General features: G+C 34.3%; 1 protein-coding gene across 1 annotated transcript in view; it reads left to right on the forward strand.

Moving 5' to 3' along the window:
• Nucleotides 1-12,619, forward strand: part of ZNF804A (zinc finger protein 804A) — a 279,296-nt gene that overhangs the window by 215,513 nt on the left and 51,164 nt on the right. The window lies entirely within an intron of this gene.

Genomic DNA, 12,619 nt, shown 5'->3' on the forward strand with positions numbered 1-12,619 from the left:
CTAATGCATCAAATATAAATGCATTTATTCACAGTTCTTTATAAAAAGCATTTTCCATTTAAACTACCATAAAACATGAAAAAAACTTTGATATGGTAAAACTAATGCAAGATTATTGGTTAAATCTTAATATGTATAATATGTGTAAGTACTTAATATGTATAAGAGTTTGTTTATTTTAATATTATTTTCATTTCCCTATCTATTGTAAATCCAAGATTGATTTTTTGAGCATTCTATGTAAAGATGAGTTTCAAACAATGATGTCAGAAATGAAGTTAATAATACAGATTCCATTTTCTCATATGCCTTACATTTATCAATGCAGCTTCATATGTTGTTTAGCTAACTTGCTATGATACAGAAGTTTTAGTTATCATCCATTTATAAGTGTTTTCCTTTTTGGCCATCACTGGCAAATATCATCCCCATATCGCTTTGGTATTAATAAAAGACACATTTTTACTCCATGAATTTGCACTAAATTTCCATTGTCATTAGTTATTTAACATAAGCAATAAAGAGTAGGGGGAAATGATCACTTTAAATGCTTCTGAACCAATTGTATATATTTTCTTTTGCCATCAATCCTTCCATTCGCTCAAACCGACAAAACTGTGCTTGGGGAAGCTGTTGTAGGAGAAAGTTAGCTTTCATTTACATGCATCATTAATTAATGCACACTAAACTTAATGATCTGCCCTTGCCTTTTTTTCCCTGGTAGTAGATCCACTGGCACACCAGTTAAGGGAAAAGTTTTGATAGAAATATCATTCCTTTTCTTATGTAAAAATGCATACATATAAATATATCGTTGCTTGATTTGAACATTAAAATTCATCAGGAAATAGTAATCATTTCACTCTACAGTTACTGCCATTTGTTTTATGAAAAGATTCTAGAGTGCTGTTCTTGATGTGGTAAATCTGAGAAAGTTGTTGCTCTGATTTTTCCTAAGTATCTAAAAGCACAAGATGTGTTATTACACGTTTGCTTCATTGTGTAAACTAGGTATTTGGAAATCTGTGTGTGTATGCATGTGTGTATGTGTGGGTTTTTTTTTTTTTTTTTGAGGAAGATTGGCCCTGAGTTAACATCTGTTGCCAACTATCCTCTTTTTGCCTGAGGAAGATTGTCCCTGAGCTAACATCTATTCCAGTCTTCCTCTATCTTGTATGTGGCAAGCCGCCACAGCATGGCTTGATGAGCGGTGTGTAGGTCTATGCAAGGGGTTCAAACCTGCAAACACCAGGTCGCCGAAGCAGAGTGCACAAGGTTGACAACTACGCCAATGGGCTGACCCATGTTTATGTGTGTTTCAAGTACATCTTACCAACTATTAGTATCCTTTGTAGAAGAATGCTGCATTTGGCCATAGGTTGCCTGGAAGATCAAACTCAGGTTATCATGAGGACCTTTCCAGTTCCATATGCTTAGTGAAGTTAAGATACTATGTACTGTACACAGATAAGCCAAGGGAATTCAAGCTGCATCTGGGTTGTTATTTTGAAGGTTCAGAGGGTCACTTTTGATAATGCTTAGGAGCATCAGGCCCTAGAAACCGATATACTGTCTAAATGGCCATGAACTCTGGCAGAAGGCAGTCTTAATTGGTTAATTTAACACAAAACAATGTGATAGTAGCTGAAAATATCTAATATCTACATTATCATTACATCCCCTGCCCATAGGATAGTGGCACATCTTTGAGAGTGTCTTCCTAGAGAATACTGTCCCTTTTCTGGGCAAAGAGCTAGCCCCTACGACAGCTATCTATGTTTCTACCACATGATTCCAACACCTTGGCCACTTTGAATGAAGTAGAAGAGGACAAAATTTGGAGATAGCCAATTCAGACTTTTTTCTCCTGAGAGCTTGAAGATGAAATAAAAATAAAAAACAAATCTGTTTACTGTCTGACTATAGCTGTACCTAACGCTTGAAAATGTAATTCTGTGGCATGGCTAAGTGCTTTGAAAAGTTGAGAAAGTCGGTTTGTATAAAGACAGAACAAAACAAAGGTACAGAGAAAGATGTGGAAGTAACCATGTGACAATTCAAAGAAAGTGAGTATGGAAGTAGCAATTTTGATTCTCAGTGGCTTTTGGATAAAAACAGTTTTACAATAATTTATCCATAGATCCTGTCCTTGGATTCTGAGAGATGTTTCAGCTTGCTGCTAATAAATGAACTTATAGGGGAAAAAAATGAAACTTCAGCTTAATACTTATTATTCTTGCAATCAAAAAAATAAAACTATAAAATATTCACCTGTCTGATGAGTAAAACAATCTTCTTGGTTTCCAATAGCAAACACTTCCACACGAATCAGGTATACCCAAAGTCCACATTACCAGCATTTAGAATTCAAGTAAGGAAACCTACATGTGGTTAGGACAATTCTTGAATGGAATTAGAAAAGGACAAATTGGCCACACATCTGATAAATCCCCTCCCGACAGAGATATGATTCCAAGGGCCACCAGATACTGGGAGAAAGAGAGAAGTTATTAGTGGAATAAGTCCCAGCCCTGCCAGTTACCCGCCGTGAGTAAATAAGCAAAAGCTCTGTGAACTCAATTATTTGTTCGTAGGAAGAATAAATGAGAGAGGCACATGAGTACATTTTGCAGTGTACTTGCAAAATAGTAAAAGCTCAATATTTAATTGGTTTTGATAATTACTACTTACTAAAATTTCTTTTCTCCTAGTATGTCTAGGACACTGACAGTTTGCCTTTGAGACTGCCTTTGTTTAGGTTTCCCAATAATGATCTATTTTTGCTTCAAAAATGCTAATAGAGTCTAAAACACATCCAGGTAATCTTGGCCTAAGATCTGTTTTACCTGCCTCATATATCCTTGCGAATCTATGTTATGACAGAATATGTGTTGCATTTGAACTCTAAGCTTAAAAGAAAATCTTTTTCTCTCATCCACGTATCTTTGGTTGACTTCAAAATGTCTCTCCAGCTCTTATCACTAAGACTTGCTAACAGAGTTTAAAAAAGGAAGAGGCACAAGTGTACGGAGGTGATCACAATATTTCACAATTTAGGGTTCATTTTTGGAATATTTTCTTTTTAACTTTTAAACTCGAAAGCCATTGGATTGTAACCCTTTAAGAGCAAGGATTATTTCCTTTATGTCTTTATCTGTCACAGCTTTTAGTGTAGCATCTAGCACAGTTTAGACCCCAATCAGTGCTTCCTGTATATAGGAAGAGTCATATTCATTTTGAGATTTTGTAATAGGTCACAGTTTCGAGGTAGGTAAGAGTTTCAAAAGAATAAAATGATTTATAGATTTATACTTATGTGAAACTGTTTGCAAGGAAAATATTATTTTTGAGCATGGAGTGACTGTTACAAGATGGATGAGTTATTTGAACTCTTCACATTCAGGAGTATTTTTCCTTAATAACAGTGATGTTATAATACAGCGGTAGTTTAATACCATATATTATGTGCATTCTTCCAAGGGCTTCCTATACATAAAACTAATCTCCATGTATTTTGGATTTATATTGTGAGTGGTTTTTTTTTTAACCTGAGAAAATTATTAAGAGCAAATAGCACTTTTGGAAATACTTAGAGGTGTCACTTTCAGTAGGGTAGCACACAAGATCCTCCAAAGGACCCTTGCACTACAAAACAAATAGCTCTTGCACAATACAAATTTTGTATTGAATTGCTGAGTTTCTAGAAAGGATGATATCTCCAAAGAGCCATTCCACCACCATGGGGTGGGTAGGGTGCTGAGGAATGGGAAGCTACTGGATAAAGCTGGGTATGTAGTAAGAATAGCCTACGGCATGTGAAACTGAGTCAAGAGTAAATGCCACTATGTGAGCTTCATAGTCTGGAAATGTACTGTGGAGACAGCAGTTGGTAAACTCTGACTAAGGCGTCTGGATTAAAATGAATACTGCCCCGAGTTCCTGACTGAAACACACCCAAACTACTCTGGGAAAAAAGCAACCTCAATTTAGATTTTCCACTGAATGTGATTAACAAAATAGAAGATAACAATCAAATATTAAAACACACACAAACACACACAAAGAGGATAATGACTGAGAGTCAACAGCACAATAATTACTTGGATATTGGAATACTTAAATATAAATATACATATAAATCTATATACTCACATATATATATATATGTATATATATATATTTTCTGCTTTATCTCCCCAAACCCCCCTGTACACAGTTGTATATCTTAGTTGCAGGGCCTTCTAGTTGTGGGATGTGGGACGCCGCCTCAACATGGCCTGACGAGTGGTGCCATGTCCGCGCCCAGGATCCGAACCCTGGGCCACCGCAGCAGAGCACGCAAACTTAACCACTTGGCCACTGAGCCGACCCCTCACATATATATTCATTTCATAAAATTCAGTAACTATTCAAGAAAAAATTCTTTTTTTTAAATTATTTTCGGATGTACATCATACTTCGAATTCTGTGTACATTACATCATGTTCACCACCCGAACACTAATTATAGTGCATCCCCTCACATGTGACCCTAATCACCCCTTTTGCCCTCCCCCCTCCTCCCTTCCCCAATGGTAACCACCCGTCCAATCTCCAATGCTATGTGTTTTTTTTTTTGTCGTTTTTATCTTCTACTTATGATTGAGATCATATGGTATCTGACATTATCCCTCTGACTTACTTCACTCAGCATAAGACCCTCAAGGTCCATCCATGTTGTCACAAATGACCGGATTTCATCATTTCTTATGGCTGAGTAGTAGTCCATCGTGTATAAATACCACATCTTCTTTATCCATTTGTCCCTTGATGGGCACCTAGGTTGCTTCCATGTTTTGGCTATTGTGTATAATGCTGCAATGAACATAGGGGTGCATGTATCTTTATGCTTTTGCACTGTCAAGTTCTTGGATGAAAATCTCTTATTAATAGTAATATATGTGAATGACAAAATTTGTAAATAAATTGTGATATATTTACAAAATGCACAATTATTTTGGAGTGCAAATAAACTAACTATAGGTAAACATAACATGAAAGAATCTTAGAAATATAGGATTGAGACAACAAAAAGTTGCAAAAGACTACACACTTTTTATATTGTTCAAAATAAAGCAATAATTAATACTATTGTTTTTAAGGCTATAAGCATGTGATTGATCTCTCTTTGGAAAATGGAAAGTGCTGAATACAAAACTCAGGATAGTGGTTACTTCGAGGGGCGAAGTAGAGTAATGTGATACCAAAGGAGCATATGAGTATGTGAAATATGTTCTAATTCCTAAACTGGGTGGTGGAATCAGGATTATTCAACTTAGTACAATGCTTCGTATAATTGCACTCATCAAATACTACAAAGAAAATTTTTAAAAGAGCAAATATCACGGTCAGACAAATATCATGTTCTCAAAATCTCTGAAACTGTTCTATCATAGTTATAGAAGCTGTCTTAATTGCAGTGAAGTAGTAATTGAATAGTAAATAGAGAATTATAGTTAGGGTTATTATTAACTCTTCCCATGTGCCATTCAAACTTTTACCACTTTTTTTAAGTAAACAAATCTCTCTCCTGTTTAATAATTACCAGGATCAACGTGTTTGAAATTTGATTTTATTAAAGTTCAACCAATATCAATAAAGTTTTCTAGGAAAAAATTTAAAATGTAGAGGTACATTTCCATTGCTCTTTCTCTCTTATTGTCTTCTGACGAGGCCAGCCTATTACTGTGAAAAGTGCACAAATTTTCCATCATGCTTATGTTTTTACAATACACTTTGTTCAACAACCCAGAGAAGTACAGAATTTTGTTTACACACATAAAATATAATTTTAGACATGTAAATGACAGTTTAAATGAAAAGTATTATTTTAAGCTGCATACACATACAATAATAATTAATTTATTATTTAAACATAGGAAATAGTTTTTCATAATAGGAAATACAGTATTTTAAGGATAAATATGCATCCCAATATCCTAGGGCAGTTTCACTTTATACCCATCATCCTGGTTTAATTATTAATTGTATCTTTATTTAAGATAATAAATAATATGATTGCAATAGATATGTTTATGGAAAGCAGCAACATTTTTGGATACTTTTTAAAAGATGGGAGTTTAAAGGCAATGGTCTAGTAAATCTGACTCTTCATTTTAGTTATATATTTACTCATACTCTGGAATGTCTAAAGGGATTTTTTTTAAAAGTCTAAAATGTCGTATACTTAGCATATACAATTTTGTTTTGGGGAAACTATATAAATATACATTTGTTTGCGTAGCAAATGCATTTGAACAGTCAAGAGACCTGAGCACCTCTGACAGGCTCCCTCACGAAGTTCTGTTATTGGGCAAAGCTTTTTCTTCGCCTTCCCAGGGCTCCGCATCTGCATCTATTTACAGAGAGTTCGAACTTGATGACTTTCACTGCCTTTTCTGGATCTAAAATTTGAGAATTCTATGTCGTCCAATATAATCCATAGATAAGGCCTATGGGTTCATCATAAATAATCAATATGTATTTAATTCTCAGTTCCACATTTTCCAAGTGATTCTTTCATATGAAAAGATGATTAAAATAGTTCCCAGTGAAGTTATGTCATTCTGAATACTAGTCATTGAGATTTAAAAAAACAAGTGGGAAACTCAGCATCAGGTAAAAAGAAAAGATTTTCCTTTAAACCCTTCCCCCTGTTCATCTGCCCTTAAACTAAAGCCACACTGTGTCTGTCTTCTCACCTGGTAGCCTATGGGCCATTCAGAGTTATTTTCACTGTGAGAGATTTGTCACACTGATGCTATGAAGAGATAGCAAAGGGAATGATTGCCTTACTGCTGCTGCCCCTCAAACATTTTGATTTTTGCTTTAGCGGCTTCAGTGTGTCTGAAATATCTCCCAAAAGGCACCCAAGTGACCTTTACGCAGCGAGTCAAGATCAGTGCTTTGGAGCGTGCTGTTTTGTTCTGCTCCAGGGGAAGTCCTGCTCAGGCTGGGTTGTCGGAATTTGCCGTTCCTGCGGGCACTCGTATTCCTATAGAAATGGAGCCACTTTATTCTCATATGTGAACGTTTCCTAATAATTTAAACTTCTGTTCAGTGATCTGACAGTTGAAAAGAAATCACTTCTTGATACTTGGTTATAAATTTGCATCTGCAAAATAATATTTAAAGGTTAAAAAGAAAATATGAAATATAGGTAAAGCAATGCATAATTCAATCCATTTCAAACATCTTCCCTGGGATTTTTTTTGTGGTATATACTCCAAACTAATTGTACTCTTATTTTTTTTAACCATTTTGAGGATGAGAACAAGGAGAGAACATACAATTCCTCCTACAGAGCCTCTCCACCGGCCCAAAATGACTGCCCCCAAGAGAAGCACACATTTGTCTAGCTCATCATGGAACTGTGCTGTTTTGACATTTGAAATTCAAAGCCATGATTTGAATAGAATTAAACTGAAGGTTTTATCTGTTCTTGAGTCTGAGCCAGACTCTGGATAAAATAGTCCTCTCTAGTATCTGACCTGATGCCATTTTCATAAACCATCCCCCAGGAAGTTCAAGACTCCCTTCTTTCCATCTTCCACCATCTCTTAGGTTGATGGCTGTCTATTGAGTCAATCAATGATGAGGATAGCTAAAAAATACTACAACCTTTAAATGAAGCTTTCTACCCTGTTACCTAATATTCTTCTGCCAAAAAGAGTAAAAAAGAAATAGACTACAGTAGAGAAATGCACCTAGTTTTAGGGATTTCATTTTATAAATGTCAATTATGCATTGTAAGCCAATAAAAAAATGTTTTTCTACCCCTTTGTGTTTGTTACTACTAAAATTTTTATTTTTCTAAAACAACAACTATAAGGAAACTATTTTAAGCCAAACTGGTGTATCTTTATTTTTATTGTAATGATTATTTACTACCTCTTGGAAGAATATGCTTATTGTAGGTTACATAATGACTTGGTTGGTGGTGTCAATAAAATTGTATACCTCTATTTTACTATTTTATTTTTATTGTGCTGTGTTAATGATAATTTAAAAAGCATGTTTTTTGAGAATATATCTATTTTGGGAAATAGTTTATTTGTAGATTTTTATACATTTTCTATTATATGGATTGATTTGTAGTTTATTTTTTTAAGAAAAAAAGAATTTTGAGACAGAGTCTGAGAATTATTCATGACAAAATCAAATTTTTAAGAAGAAAATTGATCCAGAAAAAATGTTTAAAATCTAAGATTAACATAATGTGAGAATTTGGGAGCAGTAGTTAGCTTCGACCTTCCTGAGAATCAAATTTTTATCACCATCTAATCAGATCAAGAACCAAACCTTAAATTATCTGCTCAGAGGATTGTCTCATAATACATTTCAAGAGTCTGCTGGATTCTAAAGAAACTAAAATATCGGGAGTTTTGCTCTTTGTTGTAGGAATTGGAGATGGTATGGAGCAAAGAAAGTTTAATTCCAGCTAAATTGAAGTTTGTGATTAGAATCACCAAGAAAGCTTGAAAAAACAGTAACTCAGAGTCTGCTAGAGGACCATAGTATATGTCTTATGTCTGAAGCTTTCCAGGTGAATATGATATGAGGCCAGGGTTGAAGAGGAGAGTGGAGACAGCAAGGATCATGAGGTTACTCTGTAAATTGCCATCTGATGACGTGTTGCATGCTTCTGTGATGTGGAGGGATAGCAAAAGTACATTTCTTCTTGTTCCAAAACAATTTTTTGAAAAATAATAGAAAGAAGATGCAGAAAGAAGCAAAGAGAATGGAGAGAGAAGCAGTTAGACATACGTTTTCTGATTTCTTCTCTCTAGGCAATGACCCAGAAAGGGGGAGATTCTTACAAAGATCTGAAGAAAGTAGGACTCTGGAAAGAGAATGCCTTTTGGGCTGCCTGCTCCATACCAGTATGAAACTCAGCCAATATCAAAATAAACCGGACAGCAGAATGTGTTTAAGCAGCAAGCTTTGCTGTTTGGTCTCCCTTGGATGATCTGTTTAAATATACAATGGATAGGGCCCAGATTTTCCCCTTGCCCTTTTGGGGGAACCCAGAAGGCAACTGATTTGAGAGCTGGTGATCTTGCCATGGAGAGGAAAGAGATGTAGGTAGATTACCTGAGTCAGTGAGCAGGATGGAGAGTATGACTAAATTCACAGATGTTTATCTTGCCAGTGAGAATGAACATGGAGTTGAATTTAATTCACCTGAAGAGGGCTACTGAGTCCTCATGCAAGTGAGAAAAAACAGACAGTGGGATACACCAGGTATTGACTTCAGAAACAAAGGCAGCAACACACCCTGTGGTTAGAGAAATCAGGTACTACATATGGAGAGTGTATGATATTGGCTGCCAAAATCTCATGTAAATTCTCTCCTGTCCCTCCACACTCCAGGGAACTAAGAATACTTGGATGGAATAAGTAGAACAAATAGGAAATTAAAGATACTTAGCAGTTATACCAAAAAACTTGTCATCAGTAAATTATCCATTTAAATATGTGTTGGAATGCCATTTACTTTCTACTACCTAGTGGGGGATGGCTAAGGTGGTGGGGAAGGTAATTTATTTAGAAAATAAAGAAGTAAACATGTCTTTTCACATCTGTGACATAATGTACAGAATTTTTTCACCCAGCTAAACATTTTACCAATGAGCATTTTATTGTTAATTCTACAAATATACGTGTAGAATTAACAATAAAATGACCAAGCCCAACCAAATTGCCAGGATATTCTAAATTATATCAAATTTGATCATGAATAAATGAAAAATAAACAGTCTATGGATGGTTCACTTAGTATGTTTGCTTGACTACTTTAGTGTTTGCCTATGTTTAAGCATAACATGAACTATTACATTTAGAAGTCTCACCAGCTAGCATCTTATACATAACTAAATTTCAGTAATCTGGATAATTTGTATAAGAACAAATTATATCGATATTTGTACAAACAATAACACCTCATGGAGTACTAGAAATAGAGAAAAAGAAGATGAAGGCAAAAAAAATGTGTATATACATATATATTTGTATATATATGGTTTTTTTATATATTGCAATTCACCTGCGTTCTTCCTTTATCCAAGAATACAAATATTTGCAGTCTTGGTCATTTTGAGGTTGGTGGCGTTAGAAGTATTTCTTCTCTCTCTGAGCAGCTTTGATGGAGGAGAATTCTGGCAATCACTGCATTTATGTAAGACTGATTTCTTTATTGTGATCACATCCTCTGCAACTCTATCTGAAAGAAACATTTCCTTTTTTGGAATATATGTCCTGTTTTTTTACTGCATGTTTGGATCATCGATGCTTTTTCAAGTTGTCAGAATTATGACACTTTTGAAAAAATCTAGACTTTGGAGAAGACATAAAATTGGCAAACACAAGTTATTGTGTAACCTGGTATCATCAGTTCTTCATATGCTGAGATTCTCTTATCACCGTAAAGCATCCTATGGACAGACAACTTCTGAGATGCCATGGATGAGTATCATAATATTTTTATGTAGAAGTCAAGATGACTCTAATAGAAATGTTTATTCTAAGAAAGGCAAGAAATAGGCTTAAAATAATATGGATTATTCATTTTTGAATCACATAATCCTAGCAACTTTCAAATCACCTTAGAAATAGAATCACTCTTTTCATATTGCATTAGGTAAGGTTCTGGTTACTTTCTCACTATTTTATCCTAAGCACTTAATACAATATCTTTTCCTTCTAAGAACACACATAGCTAATCATTGAGTATTTAAACACTTTCTATTTTCCAATCTTCCTTCTTTTAATTTCACTATTATCTAATCTACTTGAAAATATCACTTTTCCCTACTGATGACATTCTGTTCCGTGCTGTGTGTGTCACCCTAGCTTTGCCTTGTTTTTTCTGGGTGTAATCAGTAGTATTCAAAATCTTTTTCTTAGTGTGTAAAAAATTACCTAAGGACAATTTGAAAATAGTTGATGCTACGGAAAGATAGTTCTGCATAGAATTTATCTTGGAATATGTTCAAATATCATTATTTAACATTAAATTATGATAATTAGTACACCAAAGTAATGATGAAATTTGCCCTGAGAAGTAAAGGGGAATTTCAAGCAAAACTATCCATGAATTTTCCCAACCTCCACTCTGTATCTTACCTCTCATCTCCATCTTCTGCCCAGTTGTTGAAAATCAAACACATAAGAAATATAGCATATATGTGTCCATTGGAGAGCATATGCAGAACCCATTTTCAGGATATGGTCTGCTGTGCCCCCCATCTCACCAAAGCAACCTGCTCTTTCAAATCCTTTGCTCAGCCTCATTCTCTGGTATCTCTATTTGTTAGTGTGTGTTCTGAGCAGAAGCACCTAATTTCAAAAGAGAGGTATGTATATGAACTTTCAAGAATTTAACCTGAACCTGTACTGCGTTGTTTTAAGTTTGAACAGCACTGTGTCAGAATCACGGCATCCAGAGCTTCTTGCAAATGCTAATAGCTGCCTACCAATGTTTCAGGCACTAGGAACTCAGGGATTTTTTGTTGTTGTTTTGTTTGTTTGTTTGTTTTTGTTAGAGGACTATGAAAAGAAGGAAAAATGGCAGAAAAGGTAGAATATGAGGAGAAAAGAGAGTATCTAGCCTCAGTTCCTCCTGGTAAATCGAATTGCTTCCATAAGGTTCTTTTTGTTCAAAGACAAAATGTTAAAGCTACTTATATTTGCATAACTTGCTGTTTATTTTCACTTTTTATTTCATTTAAATACATATATTGCTATATATATATCTAACCATTTTGAGACCTGAAAAAAAAATTCTCACATTTGTTTACCCCAGTAACAAACTAATTTTCTCCTTTCTTCATATTGTGTGCATATTTTCAGATACATACAATTTTGTACACATCATTCATTTTAATATTTTAAATTGAATTTTTACACTTTTTACATAATTTTCATAATAATTGTTTTAATGGATTCCTAATATCCCATCAAGTATTTTTTTTTTACCTAACCATTCCTTATTGTTGGATTTGATTCTTTCAATTTTTTTAAGATTCTGATGATCATATTACTCTCCTACTTGCTTCAGATTGTCAATTTTCAAACCTGCAAGATCCCGGAATATGAAATATAGAAGTGATGTTAACATTTCTTGGTTTTATAAAATACCTAGCAATCTAGTGGAGACCTAAAAATAATTTTATAGAAATAATTTTCAAAATGGTCACACATCTCAAAATTTCCTTAAATAACAGTTTTATTTTTGTCATAGTCTAAAGAAATCGTTCCCTTTTTTTGATATGGGAGGACTCATTTGATATGAAATTAACTATTATAATAGAAGAAATAAAATAAATTTGATATAAATTTGAATTTATAGTTTTGTAATACAGGTACTGTGTATGTTAGCATGCATGTGTTTATATTTATGTGTAGATATAAATGTATATTAACATATACTAAAGGTAAGCACACACAAATACATATGTCTGTGTGTATGTTTTGGTGAGAAACTGTTGTCACTGTTATTATAATGTTGCCTCTTACTCAATTGCATGCCTAACTAAATATGTTGTCCCCAGTAAGTACTCTTTACTCTTTAGCAAACTCTG

The sequence above is a fragment of the Equus asinus genome, chromosome 4, assembly GCF_041296235.1.
Source record: "Equus asinus isolate D_3611 breed Donkey chromosome 4, EquAss-T2T_v2, whole genome shotgun sequence".
Lineage (NCBI taxonomy): Eukaryota > Metazoa > Chordata > Mammalia > Perissodactyla > Equidae > Equus > Equus asinus.